At 36.4% G+C, this 23,358-nt stretch overlaps 1 protein-coding gene across 4 annotated transcripts in view; it reads left to right on the top strand.

The window, feature by feature from the left end:
* The first annotated feature begins 12,025 nt into the window (after positions 1–12,025).
* The window catches only part of LOC129771130 (probable serine/threonine-protein kinase yakA), a 154,099-nt gene continuing 142,766 nt past the window's right edge, over positions 12,026–23,358 (top strand). The window contains exons 1-2 of one of the 4 annotated variants that reach the window (XM_055774501.1): positions 14,033–14,049; positions 14,210–15,093. The gene's annotated coding sequence lies outside the window, so the exon portion shown is untranslated. Of the gene's footprint in view, positions 12,260–13,985; positions 15,094–23,358 lie in introns of those variants that run through there. The other 3 variants (XM_055774500.1, XM_055774504.1, XM_055774502.1) reach the window with 3 other exon arrangements.

The raw sequence follows: 23,358 nt of genomic DNA, 5'->3' as shown, positions 1-23,358 counted from the left end.
AAAACCGGACTCGTCGGCTGTACCACCAGGTGCACCCAAACTACACCCAAACTAGCATTTCATCTTTGGCAGAAATGATGCCATTTACTGTGCTGGAGAGTCAAATACGCAAATAATGAGCTGTTTTAAAAGCTTAAAAATGGTTTGTATGTATGCGTGCAGACATCTCTTTCTGTTTTCTTTTCTCTTTTCATTTGGGATTGTGCCAAAAAAAGTCCATACGACGTCAATGGGGATCGAACCAAGGCCGGCTGGAATGCAGAGCAATTTTACACGACCACGCTGTCCACATGGCTAATGATGCTTCAGCAGTTGTTCAGGAAATACGTGATAATGCACCTGATTATAAAATGAAGTTGGGAAGTGTTTTCTAATAGCGAATTCGTTTTTAAAACTGAGTCAGTGCCAAACTGACTCTGTAATAAAAAAACGTTTTCAGTTTCACGAATGCGGTGGTTTGTTGGTGTGCGTTATATAGTCTGATTTGTTTATATTTGCGACGACAAATGTACAGTGTCGACGTCTGGTGGCGATATTAGTGCTTGGGAGGTAAATTATTCTCTATCAGATCAGAAGGGCCAAGTGCAGTGTAAAAATATAAAAGTTTGAATGAAAATTTTTACTTCATATTGTTTGATTCCCTAACACATGTAGTTCTGACACTCACTTAACCATTTGTCGATGCATTTCCTGTTTGTTCCACAAATAATTACTATTATAATATAAAATCATCATTAAACACAGAATTTGAACGAAAACAATATGTTTCGGCGATATCGGAAAAACCCTCTTATTTCATCACATAAAATAAATATTTGATACGTTAAAGTAAATTTTCATTCATAATTTTGATTTTGAAAGCAGGTTTATTCCACCTGAATATCCATCGTTATTGTCGCCTCCCAATGAAAGCACACGTAGCTTAATGCCGTCTACTCGAATATACTCTTCAAAATCAGAATCCGAATTGGATTACGATTCCAATAATACAAAAGCAAAAGCAGCATGTTTTCCATTTGCATAGTCTTTATTCTTAGATTTTCCAAAACAATACTCGGAACTTGACAGTTCAGTATAGTTGTGTTGGTGAACCCGAGTGCCAACCCGTGAAATATCTCAGTGCGAAACTAACAGCTTTCGGGCGAACCTAGTGCGACACTGAGTGCGAAACTGAGTGAATAAAAAAACGTTTTGACAGTAGTTAGTGCGGCACTGGGGTTGAAATTGAACAAAAACGAATTCGCTATAAGAGTAAAAAAGGAGCGCATGAAGGAGAACAATATTTATCTCGGTCTGGGCCGTGTATGTAGCAAAGTATGCGTAAAGCTTATTTGTTTTTTGTTTCGCTTTGTTTTACATAGCTGTACCATGTATATTATACAAATGCTTACCAGTATTTGTGAGTCATGACATTTTCTGTTATGTTATGTCTCATATAATGTCATACATCGGGATGACAAAACATGAGCTAAAAATCAATTTTAGGTGTGCTTACAAAACCCAAAGGATGTCTCGTAATGAACGAAGGTACGTGAAGGCTGATGTTAGACTAGTCCCTGGATGAAATGTGTACGAAGTTCTTGCTTGGGGTCAAGTTTCTGTCAAACTCGAATTTGTGTTTGTAAAGAGGTTTGCAAAAAAATAACAGTAAAGGGATCTATAATATGTATTTTGTGACAAGAATCATATAAAAAGGAGTGTCTCTCCATCAAGTCCACTGATGATCCAGTGATATGACTTGCTTGTGCATTAAACCATTAGCCTACGATTCATCTTCCAACAGAGCGGAACAAACCCAGATGCTTCGGACGGTCACGCTTTTTGACTTGTCAAATTTTTCATCTTGTACGAATTTGTGGACTCTCATCGATTCGTTGAGTTTTTGAAAAGTACAACAATAATACTTTCTACTAGAATATTGGTCATTCTTAAACCATGTTGGTTCACGTAACACAACATATACAGTATCATGAAAGTTTCAAATAAGAAGTTGTGTTAAACAATAGGGGTTGTTTGAAGATCTCGTTGACCCCCAAAATCAGTTTTCGTTTTGGAAGATCTCGACGTGGACATTGACCAGACCAGACTGTTGTCCGCGTGGACATTTTAGTCCTGAATATTATTGAAAATTACAAAGTAAACATCTCGATTGCACCTATGTTCCATTGCAAATTTATTTCATGTTAAATTTTGTTTATCAGTTTTCAAATGACTTTTCCACTCACACGAATAAAAAGTTAGGAGCTCAAGGGCTTAGAGGCGTATGAACTGAAAAGTTTAAAGCCTCTTTGAAACAAAGAATGTCAATAGGAGTTTAGGAAGTATTCCTGAAACATTTGCTGCCGTTTTTGCAATCAAACCACCGTGCTATTCCAACAGAATAAAGCGTAATTTCAAAAAAGTCAAATGCAAAAGTAATGCAAGTGAAAAATTAAACCTTCGCGTTCTGTTCTCATCCAAAAAACCTTTTGAGGGACTGTTCCGAAAGATGGCATATGAACGAGAGTTTTAGAACATATTGTTTTATATAAAAACAGCATTTTAAAACACATTATTCAGTAGATACACATCTAAAGTTCACAACGAATTGAAAAAATCTTGTTTATCTTTCATTGTCATACAAATTATACATCACTGCTCTTTCAAGGAAAAATAATTCCAACCAGTATGGCACCCATATCCGAATTGAATACTACCGCAAAGCGTTAACATGCAACTGTATATCTATATAAAAATTATCATTATTTTGACATTTTTATATAATTTTGGTACATATTCATGATTTGCAACTAGAGTATGCATTTTGTATGTTTTATATTAAAAAAGAAAAAAAATATAGGAGGTTGTGTCCAAGACACGACCGCATTGTTGACGTAGAACTACGCTGCAGTTTAATTCAAGTCGCTTGTATATAACTGCGAACATTACTTTATAAAGCTACGAAATTTTAGAAATAATCATTCTACCAGGTTGGTCGCCCTGAAATATTTTTATCTTATAGAATCATTTAACGATTATTGTTTGATGATTCATTCTTGTCCTCTCAGAACAATACATGCTCGAGATAAGCGCAGTTATCATCCTTAGTGGAGAAAGTTTTGCTACCGGTAAGCGAAACCAAATCACATACAAAATTCCAGAACGACATTTACTTTCCTGCTGACTAAATGAACGAAATAAACTCTTCCTGTTAATCTCAACAACCTCGGAAAAAGTAGCACTGCTTCATAATGATCAAGGTTGGCGCAAATGCAATCCTAGTTGAAGGGAGTTTTGCAATTAGCACTCGAACCCAAATAAATTTATAACTTATTATAACTTATTGAATAACTTGGTATTTCCAAATAATTTTTTGGTGCACAACCTTAACACCTGCTTTACCATAGCGTCAGTTCAATACATTGATTCAATGTCAAAGGCATCAACGGAGTCTTTATGATGACGGAAAACAAACAATGTCAACTGCTTGGAAAAAGGCTGAATATTTGCAGAGATTCATGACTAATATCCTAGCGCAAATATTTCCTCCCGCTATCTCTCCTCCGTGTCGCCACGTTCGGATCGACATGCTCACCCGCAACAGCGCAATACATTAAAACGCACGCACGTACACACACAAAAATATCCATATATCGATGGTTTGAAGCAATTAAATATGCACACACTTATCTCCGTTTGCGCTCTTCTCAACAGAAGCCCTTTTTGTTAATATTGCCGGTCCAGATCAGCTTAGCTGTCATCCTTTGTGGAGAGAGTTTTGCTACCGTCATGCGAAACCAAATCACAGACGAAATTTCAGAACATTTATTTTCTTGGTGAGCTGACGATAGCCTAGCTTGATGATTCCCCCCACAATTGTGTAGCTCAGAACCTTAATGCAATGGCGTCAGTTTGATGCAATTATTACAGTGCTATAGACATCAGCGAGTCAGTTATTTGGTCGCGTCCACAGCTCAATCCGAAACTAAGACACGTGAGACTTTAAACTGCTTTAGCTCATTCGTCTCTAATCTTCAAAAAGGTCCTTGGAAAACTTTACTTTTTTCTCGTATTACTCCTCCACTCCTCACCGTCCAGCTCGCCAGCAACGATGTTGTTCAGTCGGTGTCCTCACGAAAAATGAAAGTTTGCCTCAGCGAGATCCACTGTTTATACTCTAGGCAAATATTTCCCTTCGTTCTTCTTCTTTTCCTTTGTTCACGGAGACTTTAAGTCTTACGATTTCCCCTTCGTTATTGACAGCTCTGTTCGGGAGAGCACACAAATGGACAGAAAAAATGTATGGGAAAATGGAAACGCTTATAGTTTTCATGAATTTTAACCATTTGTACACCATGGGATTGCAATGTATAGCATATTAAACAGATCTTAAATGATGATGATGATGACCCACCTCATACCCCTACAAAGGTTTGAACAGGTCGATTTATCTTATAGATAGTATGTATGTTTGCATAAAATTTAAGAGACCAGCATTATAAAGCAAAAACAAAAACGAACTGACTCTGTTGCAGGCATGAATTTCTATTAATCGAACATTATAAATTGGCGAAAACTGTAAAAAAAAACAATGTTTCTATCCGTATTGACATAATCATAGTCTCAACTTCAGATCCAACGCTTTCACAAGGCCGGTCAAGAAAATTTCCAACCCGGGAAGATCCTTGACTGATTGGGAATTTAACCCAATATCTAAAAGTGTCAACTAAGAACATATTAGAGATCTGCCACTATTCAGAAATACTCGATATAACCATCTTATGATAAGATAGTTTACGACAATTCTGAATGAGCTATCCCCATTCCAGTTTTCACTTCAGACCCCATATAAAATTTCATTGTGTATCAGTATTCTACCAGTGTTCACTATTAACATAGTCCAGACCTACCAAACGCGCGCGAGGCTCAAACTTTCGTAGACAACGCTCGTTATTATTTTTTTTACAATACACATTAACAACAAAGAGAAAAAAAAAACATCATCATCATCAGTACGAACATGGTAGTTTTACCTGTAAATGAATTTTGTAAATGTCAATCAATTATAAACATAAATAAGTTATTAAGCAAAAATTTTATGGAAACCTGTTTACATTGTTGATGATGACATTGATGACATTGTTAATGTGAGACTTAAAAGCTAAATTGTCATCAATGATAACTCCTAAGTATTTTATATCTTCACGCGTTCTAATGTCTCACCGTCTATTTCGAAATTAACGTCAATACTGGAGTTTGCTGCAGAAATGAGCATGTATTTTGTTTTGCCAACATTTAACTTTAATTGCTTAAATTTGAGCCATTTAGCCAGAGAATGCAAATCTTCGTCTATGTGCTCCGCGGTTTCTTTTATCTCCTTAGTTGCGATGAAGAGGACAGTATCATCCGCGAACAAATTAATGTCGCAATATCGTAAAACCCGTCGCATATCATTTATATATAAAATGAACAAAATGGGCCCTAAAACACTTCCCTGTGGCACCCCGAGTGAGTTACCAATGGGATCGGAAACAGAATCGTTGAAACGAGTCTTTTGAGTTCTGTCGCACAAATAGCTTTCAAACCATTTGTACGCCATTCCTACAATTCCAATGCGCTTCAATGTTTGTAACAACAAGGGCCTAGAAATTGTTTCAAAAGCGCGTTTAAGATCCAGAAATACCGCAAATATAGTCTCTTTCGCCTCGATGTTCTCTTTCCATTTTGCTAACACCAGGTTCAGTGCGGTTTCACAAGAGTGTCCCTCTCGATATCCCGACTGTTCTGGTATAAGCAAATTGTTGTTATCTATAAAATGAATCAGCTGACCTTTCACAACAAGTTCTAACAGTTTTTCTCATATGTGCAACATGTTAATAGGGCAGTACTCTTCGGCTTTATCCGTCCCATTAACTTTGGGGATTGGAATCACAAGCGATTCCTTCCAAACCTTTGGCACGTGCCCAGTTCGTAGAGATTCATTTATTAGGTCGAGCAGATCGTGTCCAATGACATGAAAACAATCTTGAATCACTTTTGCGTTGACATTATCAGTACCAGCCGATTTTTTCAATGACAAACAAATACCTTTCAAATCCGCAAAAGTGATAGGTGAAAAACAATCTAGTCTGCAATTGATAATAGTCGGCTGTATTATTTCGACATGTTCACTCACCAACTCAATGCTTTGGTTGATCAGTAGAACACTATTAACGAAATAACTGTTAAATTTATCTGCAATAATTTGGTCTGACTGTTCTTCTGACCCTCCGAAAACTATGGAACGCGGTATACTATTTTTAGAATTTAATAATGTTTTCAATATTTTCCATAGTCCTTTGCTATTATTATGATGTTCATCGATTTTCCTCTGTATATATTCACATCTAGTCTTTTTCAAGGTCTGTGAATATATGTTTCGCGCCAAAGTGTACATATTCCAATCATTTTCTAAATTAGTTCTTACAAACTTTCTGTACTTTTTGTCTCTTTTGCGTTTGAGGCGCAGCAGATCCAAAGAGTACCAGCTGTTCAAATTACTTAAATCAATATATTTTTCAATTACTAATTTGTTCGTACACTCTTTCAAGGTATTAGTTAGAACAGCTGCTTTATCATCCAGATGTCCAGTAGTTGCTTCAAAATCCAGGCTTGCCGACACAAGTTGAGACATACCTTTCCGAGAATATTGTTTCCAACATTTGATCTTTACTTTGTTTCTATCACAGTCCTTCTGTCCATTCTCAATGTTAACAAAAATTGTCTCATGGTCAGTTATTTTGAATTTGGCCTCTGTCGAAGAATGAACAGTAGCAAAATTTGAAAAGACGTGATCAATTAAAGTTCTACTATGTTTAGAAATTCTAGTAGCTTCGATAACCGTTTGTTTTAAGTTAAAATAATGCGATAATTGTTTCAACTGATTCGAATTTCGTACATTAAGCCAATCAATATTAAAATCACCAGCAATTACATTTAATTTACTGCAATCAACGACATTTTCCCACCAGTTCTCCAAAATTTCAATAAAACGCTGGTCACTGGAACTAGGGGAATGGTATACAATTCCATAATTTCCCATCTGCATGCCTCTTTCAACTGAAACAGCCAAGAACCAATTATTTTCAACAGATTCGTTTAACCGGATGTTGAATTTAACTGATTCTTCTGCATAAATTGCAACACCTCCAGTGTGTTTGGAGTGGGACAAGCAAAAAGCAACTTTATAACCCGGTATGTTGTACTGGTCAAATGAATCTTCATTAACTATGTGAGTTTCAGCAAGAAATACCATTTGAGGTCGCATGTTTTCTACAAGTAATCGGTTGACGGTCTGCACAACGTCAAGCAAGTACAAAAGTACTCAACACTAAAAAAATATCCCCGACTTGCATATTTTGACAAAGCGGGTTCCCCCGGGTACATTGATTTTGAAGTCCGTGTTAGGGAACCACAGATCGGTGGGAACAAAAATACCCCCAAATTGCATGGATATCTGCAGAGCGGAATTCCACAGGTATATCGATTTTGAAGTCTGTGTTGGGGAAACCGTTAATCGGGTCAATCAAAACTTGGCAGTTAGGGCGTTTAAATTCATCTGATGAAAAATAATATTTTATTGATTTTGATGGATGCGTAGAAATATTAACCATCAATTGATGCAAACATATTTCCGATCTGTTGAGAAATGTTCCAGTTATAAGCATTCGAAATATGGTTGGGGTTAGCACACAAATCGGCAGAACAAATGTATGGGAGAAATGAGATTCTTCCAGTTTTTCTTGAATCTAAACCGTTTAGAGATTAGCGAATTGTAATGTGCAGCATATCCAACAAATCTTAGAGAATTTCCGATTCGATTGGTATACACATCATGAGAATTTGTTCACCGTGTAAATAGCTATTAACGTTAACTTTATTTCATAAAAACGTGACCTGTTTTCTGATTTGGCACCCTTCCTGAAAGACGTAGTTCTACGTCAAAAGTAGATGGGTCTGATCCTAGGGGCACGGACAGAAGTTTGACGTAGGACTGTGATTGTTCAGAACACTTGGTCATTTCAAATGTAATTCTTTCCATTGTTCAGAAATCTGTTAGTTTAACTCTTGTGAAACTCTAAATAGTAGCCCAGAAAAGGGCCGTTTGTTGTATGTACTCATAACCTTCAAACGGTTTGTAACGAACGAAGAAAGACAATAAGCTTCTGGCAGGAAGTTCAACTGTCTAACTGAGAATGATTAATGAATATCAGTGGGACACATTTGTGAATATGTGAATCGGTAAACAAAAAAATATATATATCGTCATCGATTATATTGAATAACATTGAATATGAAATTTATGGGGAAAGCGCGAAAAAACAATTTCAAAATACTCACGATTTCGTGATATTTTGAGGTGAAATACACATGAAATCATGAAGTTGCTTTAATTTTAATGGATAGCTATGGTATTGTGATTTATTTCCATTGTCTTATTCTTATTATTAGTCTTATTTTGAGGCATCGGGAGCAGTAACTTTTTCGGTGAAATAATGCTCGTTTGCAGACTCAAGTCGTATTGGTTCTACTGCTCAATCTATCATAGAAGGAATTGAGTCATTGAGAATTATGAATATGAGTGATGAAGAATATTAATATTTCTTTTCGTTTCATTTTTGTGATGCGATGTAATGCCGATCTCAATAAGTCGTCGCATGATAATCGCTGCCTCCTCCTAATTAATGAACGATCACTGTATGGGTGATACTTTCCTCGTTGCTTTGATGAAATTTTGCATTAAGTTTGAGTGATGCATGAAATCATGCATCTGGATGCTTTAACATCTTGCTGATTTGTTAGATAGAACGAATTATTGCACGCAATTTCGTGTTACACACAACATTCATGGGAACGAAGTTGGAAGAAAGAATGCATAATATATGATTTACTTTCGCATCCGCTCGCAAAACATCCCTCTTTTATTTGTTGAATTGCTCACTTGTTTTATTATTTCCGCTGTTGATGTCTCAGGTGAAAAAAATGTTGGATAGGTTTGCCATCTCATGGTATATATTATAACATATATCGAAAGAACGATTCTGCGTAATATGCATTGGAAAACTCTTAATGAACGTTGCATTTTTCGCAGAATGACACCCTATATAGAAATCAAAGACGTAGTCCCCCGTCAAGATGCATCTAACCACACTGAACTGTAAACCATATTCTTTGACTTTCATTCTGCCTAAGTGAACCGAGTGCAGGTGTACCAAAACTAAAATAATTTCTTTCTATATTTATGTGTTATTTTAAAGATTTTCATAATCTCTTCAAAGACACGTGAACGATAAAATAATAGATTTGATCAGCTACGGTAAATTAGTGGGAGCCCAAGCTTCAAATTGAAATATCTCAATATAATGTTTTTGGCGTGTGGCTCGTTTCGGCAGAACCCGACCAAATGTACAAAAGAGAGTTTGGAATTCAAGTTTCCCTCTCCATCCTTGATTTCTAGAATAGTTTTTCGACGATCAAAAACTTGTCGCAATACTTTTCCCCTGCAAAGCCAATAACTCTGAGTGAAACATGGTATTTCTGCACATTCTGCATCCACATCTACTAAAAAAAAAGTTCTGCTGGAACTTCCATTTCCCGGCATTTTACTAAAAAAATAATAGGTTGTGTCTGGGATATGACCGCATAGTTGACGTAGGATTAAGTTAGTATATTAATTGCATATTTCACGTACCGTCATCCGGGGGCAAATTGATCAAACGTATTACTGAAACAAACATAAATTTGAGGAGGTATTATGCAATTTAATTTTAAACTTTTTTAATCTGAAATGCTCAATAATCATCTGAAGGTTCTTTTTGTTAATGGCCCTCAACGAATCATTTATTAAATTGCATTAAAATTATCATTTTTCTGAATAGCATTTTCGTTTCCATTTTTAACTTCGGTAAAAAAGCATATTTTCAACGCATCAAAGCATTATTTATAGACGCTAAACATATTAATTCACTTCCAGCCGATACTTGACGAATTGAGTAAGTAATAAAATACTTGTAATCGCTAATCAAACAAGTGAGAAAAAAATATTTTACAAAAAAGCACCACGAATGACCAGAACCGAATCCCATAATGCGACATATCGAACGTCTTGGTTTGTCAAAACTAGCCGATTGGTGACCGTTTCAAGGGTATTTAGCCATATTAAGATAACCCAAATGGTCTCCACCTCCTAGAGGCGAATGAACTGAAAAGTTGAAACCCTCTTAAAGCCAAAAAGAAGAAGAAGAAGAAATGGTCTCCGGATGACCTGCTGATCAGTGTTTAAATCGAATTATGGAAAGGCATGACCACACCTTTAGGTGGATTAGATCAGGTTTTTGTATCTTCAAACCCTTGAATGATCATCAAAATAACCGTAGCTGAAGAAATAATTGATTTTCTATACATTTTTGTGCATATGATACAAGAAAATCATGCAAAACGTAGATTGATCAATTTCACCCCGATGCTATATTTAGAAAATTTCCGCTAAAATTGTTCCAAATTAACACTTAAGGATTTTTTTGAACAAAACTTTCCATAAAGTTTTGTGGCCTTAGCGCCAGTACTGATTTTAAAAATAATTGTGTATAAATCTAACAAAAAAAAATCGGGAATATTCACAATTTTCTGAAAATAGTGATCAATTTGCCCCCGGTTTACGGTATTAAGTTTTTAAAATTATTTATATAGCAGTAGATGGTTAGGAACTGACCAAATCTGTAGGGCTAGTGCTCGCAGCCAGGATTACCGTATCTTCAGAATAATCTGTATTTATACAGATTTTTCAGTCTTTTCGAAACCAAGAATCTGTAGATACAGATTACAGATTTTTCAAAATAACGATCCAATTTTAGGTATGGCTTCATCACAATAGTATTTTTTCTCAACAAACCAATTTTATTCATATAGCATTCGAATCAGTCTGAATGAGAGTCATTTTGGCATTCATGTGTAGGGTGTGATACTGCTTTCTCATGTTCAATCTAGGACGAAAACATGCCGAAGTCACCATCATCAGCTAGCTTTACAATGAATAAATATCACTTATTATCTTTTCCCTACTAAAGCACAGTAAATGCGAATTTTTACGTGGATACCATCAACATCGTCAAATTCATAATATCTATGCCAACCAATGATACTGAAGCTAAGATTATGCTTCAAAATCTTTAAATATAAGATTTTGAAGCATAATCAAGGTTTTTCCCACGTGCGTATAACCCATCAACAAAGGAACGGCTGATCAGATTTATATTGTTTGTCTATATATTGATATGTCTGTCTCCACTCAAATTAGAATGATAGAATGCTTTGAAGAATATTTTTAGAAAAGAAAATTAAAAAAAAAAGGGCTACGCATGCAGTAAAATGTGAAATCGAAAAAAACTAATTACGCATTTGTTCTACAATGATTAGTTTGTCCGATTGGAGTTAATTTATTCCATTGGAATTAATTTTGACGACATTGATATTTATGTTTCGCCATTTCGTAAATATTATTGGATTTTCAGGTTGGAAATGAAAATAAATCGCCAAAATGTGGTTATCAAATTCGAGTAAAGATTGTCCGATTTGAGCTGAGATACCTCCGTAGATTAATGTAACGGTGAGAAAAATTGTTGTAGATGTATTATCGAATAAAAAATATAGTCAGAAATTCGGCTAGAAAGTGGTTACATTTTGTAACACATCCAAAAACAAACATTTTTTTTATTTTCTTGTTTTTAAACTGTCCGTTCCAGCGATCAACGCTTTTTTAACGACAAGTCAACGTGTTAATTGCTCACAAAACTTTGAAAGGCCAGTTTATCGATAGTTTTAGCCATTTTTCGTCACTTCATCCATCATACACGCCTGTATATTTTCGTTCATATCTATATGGAACCATCTTGCATGAAATGCGATGTGTTTTTAATTACTTGGATTGATTCTCTTGTCCAAATTACCAACAAGTCACGATAGTTCTTTCATGGCCATCAATTCCTATCATTACAGTGTGGAGACTTTTCTCGTATTAGGAATAATCGGCAGCACGGCAGCCAGCAGCACTCATCGATCATCTATAATTGTATAATCAACATGGCCCTACTGCTGAGAGTACTTTATACCAAGGAACAATAATCCTTCGAAGTAAACGTGTAACACCAACCAATCAAATCACTAATCGATAATTGTGTGACCTTGTTTGAAATGTGATGTAATTTTAGTCAGAGCGTTATCACGTACTGTAATAGTGTAGAAGGTGAGTATTTTTTTTCCTAAATTGTATTTTTCTATTAGGTGTACCGGTAAATTTCTTCGGTTTTACAACAGATAGCGTAACTTGATTATTATTCCAGTGAATCAAATTTTCAGACATCCGTTGGAAAGCTACTGCCATTGCGCGTTTTTTCAGTATATGTCAAAAAGTTGAAGCGTAAACAACATAGTTTTTTGCCACTTCGAATATGTCGAATTTCGTACCAACGAGAGTGTTTTTGCGGGGAGTGTTACTTCATTACTTCAATATGAAGAGAAAAGCTGCGGAAAGTCATCGCATTTTGGTGGAAGTTTACGGTGACCATGCTCCAACTGAAGGAACGTGTCAGACGTGGTTTGCAAGGTTTGAAAGTGGTAATTTTAACTTGGAAGACGAAGAACGTTCCGGACCGCCAAAAAAGTTTGAAGATGAAGAATTGGAGGCTTCACTCGATCAAGATCCGTCACAAACGCAACAAGAACTTGCACTTGGAGTAGCTCAGCAAACCATATCCGATCGTTGAAAAGCAATAGGAATGAATTGAAGCCATGAGACGTCGAACGCCGTTTTTTTCACGTGCGAACAACTGTTCCAACGGCATAAAAGAAAGGGTTTTTTTTGCATCGAATCGTTACTGGCGATGAAAAGTGGGTCCGTTACGACAATCCTAAACGTCGGGCAACGTATGGATAACCCGGTCACGCATCAACATTGACGGCCGCGCTGAATATTCACGGCCAGAAGGTTACGCTGTCTATTTGGTGGGACCAGCTGGGTGTGGTGTACTATGAGCTGCTAAAATCGAATGCAACCATTACGGGGGACCTCTACCGACGACAATTGATGCGTTTGAGCCGTGCACTGGAGGAAAACGGCCACAATACGAGCAAATACACGATAAAGTTATTTTGCAGCACGACCATGCTCGGCCGCATGTCGCAAAACCACTCAAAACATACTTGTGAACGCTGAAATGGGAGGTCCTATCCCACCCGCCGTATTCTCCAGACTTTGCTCCGTCCGATTACTACCCTTTTCGATCGATGCAACATGGCCTGGTTGCCCAGCCCTTCTCTAATTTTGATGAAGTCAAAAATTGGATCGATTCGATTATTTCCGAAAAGGGATCCGTGAATTGCCAGAAAGATGGGAAAAAGTTGAGACTAGCGATGGGCAGTACTTTGAATATTAAATTTTAAACCATTTTTACAGAATAAAGCATTAATTTTTGAAAATTTGATTACGAAACTTACCGGTACTGCTATTATTTTTACAGGATTTCTCTAATTAAAAAATAATTGAAGAATAATGAGAACTTCACATCTTCAATGTGCTTCCGTTGAGCATAGCAGGAGTAACTTCCACTTCATTAACGACAGCCCAAACTTCTGAACTATTCATGAATGTTAGAGAATTCTAATGATGAGAGGTTTTCAAATATAGACTTTATCAAATGATTAACTGTTAAGCTACCAACCGCAGGTCACCCTATCGCATTGCTCGTGGCACAGATAAAGCTCGAAAGCTCTTCCACAGAGAACGAATTCGGAGCGTCTCGGGTGAGCTTTCGGACCCACCACAATACACTTCCATGGCATCTCCCACTCCCACCCCCTTCAATGTGTGGGGTCTTATCGCGAATGAACTAGCTTTCGCCAGCAACGAAACGATGAGAGTCTGCGAGCCATCGAGCGAGCGATGAAAGCAGTGGTCTTGCTTTGAAGAGTCTTCGCCAGTCGTCTTCGATTCGTTGGCTGGGAGAGATGTGGATCTGTGCAAAACGCGGAACCGCCGTACGATTATTGTCCTCCTAAGTGTGTTTGCATGGGTGTGTTTGTGTGTGCGTGTATGGTGGATTATCCTGCGAGTTACTTTTCTGCAATCCTTTTTTTTTTCTCGATTGCTACGCGGACTGTTCTAGTTTTTAATGATTTTTTGCACTATTGCCTCCAGTTCGGGATGAGTGAAGTGTTGAAAACAATGAAACATTCAGCAGTTGGTGTATCGATTTTCACCGCTCGCTGATTCCTGGTTCTAGGTTTGGAGACTACGCTACCAATATGTGCGCATAAAAAGGATTTTACTCGACGAGTGGGACTACGGCTCACGGTCGTGGAACTTGGGCTTGCCGAGATCGACCGCTCGGGACGATTGGTGTTTTGAGGATCGCTCAACCAAAGATCCTCGGTGCAAAGGTGAATTTTCAGCTGTATCGATTATTAGTTTTCTTCCTTCTCGCTGTCCGTATGTTTGACATCGGTGAGTTGGTATCTGTGCTCTGATATCGGTGCGTACTTCTTACGAAGAAAAGGAAGAAGAGTTCATCGCAAAGTCGCATCCCGTGAGAAAACCGGAGAGTGGCTCCCCAGCATCACCGAGACCGTTTTATCGCATGCAACTGTCAATTTGAGGCTCCATACGTGACCTGATAAGGAGAGCGGGCGAAAACCCGAGAGAAGCTGAGTTGAGAATCGTGGACTGCTCTGAGTGTTGCAAAAATCAAGTGCGCTTCCGAAAGCTTTTCAGTATACTGAAAGCCCCCATTTTCCTTCTGAGTGTATATCCCATATGTGTAGGGGAGAATATAGTGCTTTTTTTCCTAGAGAGCTTGTGAGAGAATAGGATCACACGTACGTATTGTGTAATAACAAACAGGCCCACGAAGACGACATCGATGATGGCTGGATGATATGCGCTTTTGAGGCTGCGAGTTCATTTAGGGCTGCGCTCCCGTTGGTGTCCACCCTCCTCCCAATCGAAAGCCATCACGGTGCGTGTGCCCGTTTGTGTGTGTTTGTGTGGAGCCAGTCGCAACAGCAGCAGCCAAGTGATCACAGGTAACATAATAAGGATTTTTCGCTCTATCTTTATGAACACTAATGAAAGAGCAGCGAAGTGACCCCACCTTTTGCTGCTGATGGTGGGTTCTATGGCGGTGCGCTGCCGCCGGCCTGCTTCGATTGGGTAGAATTGCATAATTTTTTGGGGTGTTTATTTTGCTGGAGTCTTCGGAGGTTGATTTTGGAGTTACCGATTTTTTTTAACACCAAACCTACCGATATTTAATATACACCTATTCCTACCACAGCAGGTCAAGTAACCCTTTAAGAATAATTAGTAAACAATGACTCGATTTATATAGTTTTGTTGAGGAACGTGGCATACTATCTTTCTTCTGTATATTTCGACATTTTTGGATAACAATTGTTAGCAAAATAATGAAATTACAATTTTTGATACGCAAAATATCACTGTAGCTTGGAATGGTTGCTGTTAGCCCGCTTGGATAGTCAGCAATACAATTAATTCTAATCATTCACTATTCATTCACAAAAAAATAGGTGGTATGAAAATGTCCACGCTCGTCCACAGAGAGGGGGCAGGGAATATAGAGTATGTCCACGTGGACACGAAAAATGAATATTTTTTCAAATATGATCATTCCGATACATTCTAAATTAAATGAAAACTGTTCCATATTAGAGAATTTTAAAACTTTCCGCCCAACTTGAGTATTTCGTATTTATCAATAAATGAATTGAGCTGCCTGAGAGTGCTTCATATATCATTGAACTTCTTCACTGAAATCCATATTCTAAAAATAACTCACGTAAACTGTGAGCGAGATATTTTGTATGATCCTCTAACGTTTATAGTTGCGGGCTATGCATAGACGTTCCTAGCTTAAGCCTATAAAAAATAAGCGATTCCCTAATGATTTAGTTTCCATGATATTACACATATGACGAATTTCATGCACCATCTCAGATTGCAGTGAAACGTTGTGGGTGTAAAGACATGGGTCATTTAAGAAACTTTGCATACTTGAAGTATTCGAAAAAGAATTAGACTACTTTTTGGAAAAAGCCATTTTTTTCTTAATTTTTTACAAAAATGTATAACTTATAAACTATGATACCTACAGAATTCTTGTCAAAGGATAAATTGTAGGAAATTGTTTAAAATTTTTTGGAAAACAATTTCGCTGACAAAAAAGTTGTTTAAAAAATTAAAATTTATTTTTCTCAAAAACGTATCTTTTTTTAAATTCCCAAAAATCTATATATGAATAGCCCTTACAATTTCCAACAAGTCGTCCATACATCGAAAGATGGGCACTTTTACAGGGAAAAATTTCGAACAACAACTTTTTCATATTTTCTTTAAAAAAAAATACAACATCCTAATTTTGTTTAAAGTCAAGATAGCGATACAATGTATTCGATATAGTTTTAGATCTTGTTAAAATATAAACTTTTGTCGAAGACATCAACTTTCTATATTCTTTCTATATAGTTTTTGGAATATAAGGAATATAATGTTTTGCTCGTAACATTTTTGTGTGTTAATTCTCTTACGTGTGACATGTTTCTAAATACTGAAAAGTTAGTAGAGCATTTAAAATGCGATAATTTACACATAAAAATGTAACGAATTGAACATTAATAGTATTTTTTCAAAGAAAAACATGAAAAAGTTGTTGTTCGAAAAACGTTTCCCATGTAAATGTGCCCATAGTCCGATTAATGAAGAACTTGTTGGAAATTTTAAGGGCTATTTATATCTATTTTCTCAGAATTTTAAATGATAATGTTTTCAAGAAAAATGAATTTTAATTTTTTAAATAGTTTTTTTTCAATGAAATTTTTTTTCCAAAAAATTCTTTGGTAATTTTTAATGAAAACGAAAATAATTTCCTACATTGCATTCTTTGACTAAAATTTTGTAGGTCTGATAGATTTTTTTGCAGGTTTCTTTTTAAATTTTGAGTTTTTTCAACTTTTTTTTCGAAAAATCTTAATTTTAAAACTATGAGATCCACAAAAAGTTGGCCAGAGAATGAAATGTAGGAAATTACTTAGGTTTTCATTGAAAATTATCAAAAAAATGTTTTGGAAAAAAAACCTTGAAAAAAAAATATTTTGGAAATTAAAATTCATTTTCCTCGAAAACATATGCTTTTAAAATTCTGAAAAAATAGATATAACTAGCCCTTAAATTTTTCAACAAGTTTTCCTTACATCGGACGATGGGCACATTCACATGGAAAGAATTGTTCGAACAACAACTTTTTCATTTTTTTTTCTTTGAAAAAATAGTATTAATATTTAATTCGTAACATTTTTATGTATAAATTATCGCAATTTACATGCTCTGCTAACTTTTCTTTATTTAGTAACATGTCAAGAACATGTCAAACGTGAGAATTTACACCAAAAATGTTACGGGCAAAACATTATTTTTTTCAGGAGTCTTCATACAAAAATGACTTATATTCCAAAAACTATAACAGATAGAATGTTGACGTCGTCGACAAAAGTTCATATTTTAATAACATCTAAAACTTTGTCGAATACGCTATATCACTATATTGACTTTAAACAAAATTAGGATTAGTTGTATTTTTTTCAACTAAATCATGAAAAAGTTGTTGTTTGAAAAACCTTTTACCCGTAAAAGTGCTTATCTTCCGATGTATAGACGACTTGTTGTAAATTTTAAGGGCTATTCATGTATATATTTTCGGGAATTTAAAAAAAAATATTTTTAAGAAAAATGAATTTTAATTTTTAAAATAAAAAAAAAAAATTTCGCTGACAAAATGCCAAAAAATTTTTGGCATTTTTTTGTGAAAATTTAAACAATTTCCTACATTTTATTTTCTGACATGAATTTTTTAGGTATTATAGTTTTTATGTTATAATATTTTGTAAAAAATTAAGAAAAAAAAATTTGGCTTTTCTAATTTTTCTAATTATTTTTCGAATTTTTAAAGTATGCAAAGTTGCTTAAATGACCCATGTCTTTACACCCACAACGTCTCACTGCTATCTGAAATGGTGCTGCCAACGGCCAGTCGAGTTGACATGAAATTCGTCATATGGTTTTTTTTTTTTATCAAATACTATTTTCTATAGAGCGCTCGAGATCAATTAGTCTTAGGATAGTAATGTCTGTATAGTTTTTCCTGCAGAATTTCGCGTAAAATCATTTTTTCGCATCATTTTTCTCGAAAAGTTAGAATTTTTCAAAGTACGCCCATACCTCGCTATACGGCCGCTCTTTATACGGTATTTCGCATTAACGGCCCTCTTCAATTAAGGCAAGTTTTCGATTTACGGCCTAAAATGTTTCGCTATAGCGGCAAGAAAAAAAAATTTTTTTTGATGTCGATATATCTACATGCAAACTCTTTTATATTTCCCCTTGTTTACAAGCTTTATTCAGTGTGTGGTTTAGACTTGTCTGTAAGTGTTTTACCTGGAAAATTTCGAAACAATTAGAGACAGTTTAGGTATGTAAGTACATTTGTATGTATGTACAAGTTTAAATTTAAGTACTTGTTATGTAGGTATTTTTTATTTAAAGGAAAATATTTTTTGAAAATGCAATCTGAATGATAAACCATGTTACATATTTAACAAATTTGGAACCGATCCGATTGAATTTGTATGAATTTTTATCATAATAATTGATTCCTTATACGGCTTTTCGCTTTGCCGTCAAATTTCGTAGAACCTATCTAGGCTGTAAAGCGAGGTATGGGTGTATTGGAATCTCGTCAATTTCTAGGAATTAATATTTCATTTGCGTGAAATGATCCATGCACCACTAATCGTCAAACTTGAGTCAATTGACCCAGTATTCTATTTTTTTTCAGATAAAATCGCATAGATTGCAGTTGTAAAACATTTGAATTGATTGATTGAAGTGCCTTTTAGAAGTGAAAAAATACTTTAAAATTTTCGTTTTATTATTTTTCCCCAAAAATACATGATAAACTTGATTGTTTCTATCAACAAAATCAAAGCTCTCCAACCCATCTACAATTCCTTCCTCGACATCACAATGTTATTCCTATTGTTGTCTTTTACTATTTAAAATGTTCTACAACAGAATATTATGGAATTTTTTTTCATCTTTCAAATGAATTCAATTAAATTGTTCTATGTAGCGTACTTTTGAATTGGGATCAATTTAAGGCAAAAAATAGGTCTGAAGAAATGTTCAACTTTCATAGTTGAGATTTGAGCTCGATTTCATAGTTGGGAATCAATGAATCGTGAGTTGTCTGATGTAATTCTTCCACGCGAGCACTTTGGAAGTCATCTAGACACTCAATGCAGAATGGTCTATAAGGATTTGGAAAATAATAAAATATCTTAATACGCTTTTAATACCCTCGGAAAATTCTCCGAACTATGGCGGAAAAGGTTTTGAATTGCGCTACCGACTAAAGGTGAATCGGAAATCCAGAGTGAAGATGAATCGCCATTAGCAGTGATCGATCAGAATTTTTTCATCTGAAATATTGAGTAACAATGTAAATCTGCCATAAAACAATGCAAAACAATGCATCTCTGTAGTAAAACGTTATACTGGAATTCCATATGAATCAAATGGAAGCCAATTAATCAAGTTGATTGGATTATTGCTGGCGTCTATGTGATATCAACATATTTTTTTGCAAGTATTTAGAAAATCGTGAACTAAAAATGTATTTGAAAATGTTTTTAAATCCATTTATTTTTATTCGATTGGCGATTGGCAATCACAATTAGTAAAGCTCAAGATCAATTTTTGAAGTTGTGCAGTTTATATTCAGATGCGAATTGAACATTGCGTGTTTGCGTGTTAGCAAACCAGATAGCCTTTATATATTCACTTATAATGGAAAAACGAAAAATATCATATACGCACAAGTATTTCAAAATTAAACTCATATGAAACATGTGCTTTGTTCTGCTACCCATTTCTCTACCATACAAAAACAATGAGCCACAACTGGTACAGCTAGTGAAATTTAAAATAAAAACAACTTAAGGAGGAATCCCGGTCTGGAAAATCGAAAAAATCGTATTTTTGTTTTTTTTGCATATTTGGGAAGCTTATGCTCCTTTTCGATATTTGATTTCGTTGGAAAGTTACAGCCAAAAGTATGACCTCCCCTCAAGGGATATAGTATTACTGTAGGAATTTTGAAACGCGTTTTTCTCGATACCGTGTTTTTTTCAACTGGTGGTATCAATATCTTAGGATCTACTCGACCGATTGGCTGAATTTTTTTTATCAGCATTTGTTGCAAAATGTTGTCAACAAAACTATATGCAGGTTTTCTGATTTCATAAATTTCCTTTATTCCACAGGACAAAAAAAAATTATAAAATTCCTAGAATCAATTGATCCATATTATTTGTAGGTATAAATATAGAAATTCCTTCTTACATTTAGTCTCCTAGGTATGAGTTGTCCTGCATACAATTAGACAGACTCTTATGTTTATCAATAGCCTATAAATTCAGAAATTATTTAATATTTTTACATTTTTTATAAAAATAATAATTTCGTTTCTTACTCAGAATGACAAGAAATAATTCAACGAATTATTTAAATTAATTTCGACTGCAATTATCTGCGTATTCAATTCACTCGCGCACAATGGTATCTTTATAATCTAGATGAATTTCACAATGCCTCGAATGATCTCTAGATCTCTTTATTGTTTATACATTTCAAGGGGTTCTGATGTAAGGTGCGACGAAATGTAATACATTTCGGTAACACTCCCCCCCAGTACAGCGAGGAAGATCGGTTTACTGACCGACGCGCCGTACATCCAGAACAGCGAGTTTAACTGCCGGTCTCTCGTAAATGCCCGACGATGTTTGGACCGTAGCACGTCGAACTTGACCATCTTGGCTGCAACTTGTAGAGATTACACGGCCTTTAGGCCAACAGTTTCGGGGAAACCTTGGATCCACTATTATCACAATATCACCAACTTCGATTGGCTTCACATTCGAGAACCATTTAGTCCGTCTCGTGAGTGTGGGAAGATAGTCCTGAACCCAACGCTTCCAAAACGAATTCGCTACTACATGAGAGGTATGCCATGAGCGTTGTAGAACAGCGTCAGAATCATCAAATGGAACGGCCGGTTTGGTTCCGTTAGACGACCCCAAAATAAAATGATTCGGGGTTAATGCTGGGGCGGATTCATTATCGATCGGTACATTCGTGAGTGGTCGTGAATTCACGGTGTTCTCAATTTCCGTTAAAATATTCTTTAAGATCTCATCGTTGATAGACCTTCCAGGCTGAATTTGATTTAAATTCTTTTTCACAGTCTGGATTAACCTTTCCCAGCTACCTCCCATGTGTGGGGAGGCAGGAGGGATAAATTTCCATGTGGTAACCGTACTTGTGAATTCTTTCATTAATTTCTCTTGGTCAACATTCTTCCAGGTTTGCATAAGTTCTTTGCTAGCGCCCTGAAAGTTAGTACCACAGTCGCTGTGAATTTCGATCGGTGTCCCTCTACGTGCAATAAAATTTTGTATCGCCATAATGCATGATGCTGTACTCAGACTGTATGCGATTTCAATATGAATGGCACGTGTCGAAAGGCATGTAATCAGGACTCCCCAACGTTTTTCTGAGCTTCTTCTGACAACTACCATTATAGGGCCAAAATAGTCTATACCCACGTAAGAAAACGGGCGACAGTACGCAGCCAACCGTGCCTCGGGTAAACTACCCATTAGAGGGGGAACGGGATTAGCATGGGTTATCTTGCATAACTGACAGTCTGCTTTTACCTGCTTGTATATGCGTCGTATTCGGGGAATTATAAATTTCTGGCGTAATTCATTGAGTGTCGTTTCATGATTACGGTGGTAATATTTTTCGTGGTACATCTGCACTATGAGTTTAGTACCAGAATGCTTGCCTGGTAATATTATCGGGGCTTTCGTTTCGTTCGTAGCAAATTTACAAGCGTCAATGCGTCCGCGCATACGAATAATGTCGTCGTGGTCTACGAAGGGATTTAATTTATATAGAACGCTGGTTTTCGGCAGTGAAAATTCTTTTTTATTAGCGTTTGAACTTCTTAGAATCGCCAGTTCGTCGGCAAATGCTTCTCGCTGTATTTGACGGTAGATGTGTCTTTCCGCTCGAATCAGTTCCGGTGATGTAAGAGGGCCGAGGATCTTGGTTCGTTTCTCGGAACTAGCTCGTATATTGAAAACAAAACGTAATATATATGCTTCCACTGAGATCAGCCGCTTCCACGACGAGAAGTCATCTATGTTGAGGTGCGGCGGAGGTCACGTGTAACAGAATATGAGGACGCAGCTCTTCTTCAGTTTGTCTGGATCCTAGTTGATGCCATGGCCAGTGAGTTTTAGGTGTTCCTAGAAATTCTGGTCCGCAGAACCATTTACCCTCACTTCGGAGATCAGGGGGTCGATGCCATTTTGTGCCATTGTCTGCGATATTTATTTTTGTAGAAATCCAACTCCATTCTGAAATGTTGGTAAGATCCAATATTTCGCTCACTCTGTGAGCGACAAATTGGCTGTATTTCCTATGGTCGGAACGCAGCCAACAAATCACGTCTCGTGAGTCACTCCAGAAATATCGCCTAGCTATTTTTGTAGAAAGCGATTTACCGAATGTGTCGGCCAGTCGAGCGCCTATTACAGCTGCTTGAAGTTCAAGGCGTGGTGTTGAAGTGTACTTAAGGGGTGCGACTCGTGTTTTGGCCGCTGAGATTGTAGTTTCAATTTTATCATTTTCTTGAAACCGTAGATATATCACTGCTGCAATGCCATTTTGGCTTGCGTCCACGAAAGTATGAAGCTCGACTTCGTTACAACTCGTGATGGATGTGCATATTCGATAGCACCTTGGGATTTGAATCTTCTCCACGAGGGACAACCAGGAGAGCCATGTAGTCAAATTACTGAATTGTTCATCCGAGATCGGATCATCCCATCCGATCTGACTGCGCCACACGTCTTGGAGAATTACCTTCAAATACATCAGGAAATGCGAGATTAATCCTAAAGGATCAAAAATCGTCATTAGTACCCGCAGCAATTCACGCTTTGACGGTACCCGACTTCCATTGAGTATACTCTTGTCAAAACGATTGTAATTTATTTTATACGTGAAACGGTCGGTTCTCGTACACCACCACATACCGAGAACTTTTTCAGTGGATAGTTCAGTGGATAAGTCGAGACATTTTTCGGTAGTGCTACCTTCGCTAAGAGCTTCAAGCACTCGTGAGGAGTTTGAGATAAAGTTGCGAATCT

Source organism: Toxorhynchites rutilus, chromosome 2 (assembly GCF_029784135.1).
Source record: "Toxorhynchites rutilus septentrionalis strain SRP chromosome 2, ASM2978413v1, whole genome shotgun sequence".
NCBI classification, from domain to species: domain Eukaryota; kingdom Metazoa; phylum Arthropoda; class Insecta; order Diptera; family Culicidae; genus Toxorhynchites; species Toxorhynchites rutilus.
Note: the sequence above shows the minus strand (reverse complement) of the source record. Positions and strands in the feature narration are given on the sequence as shown.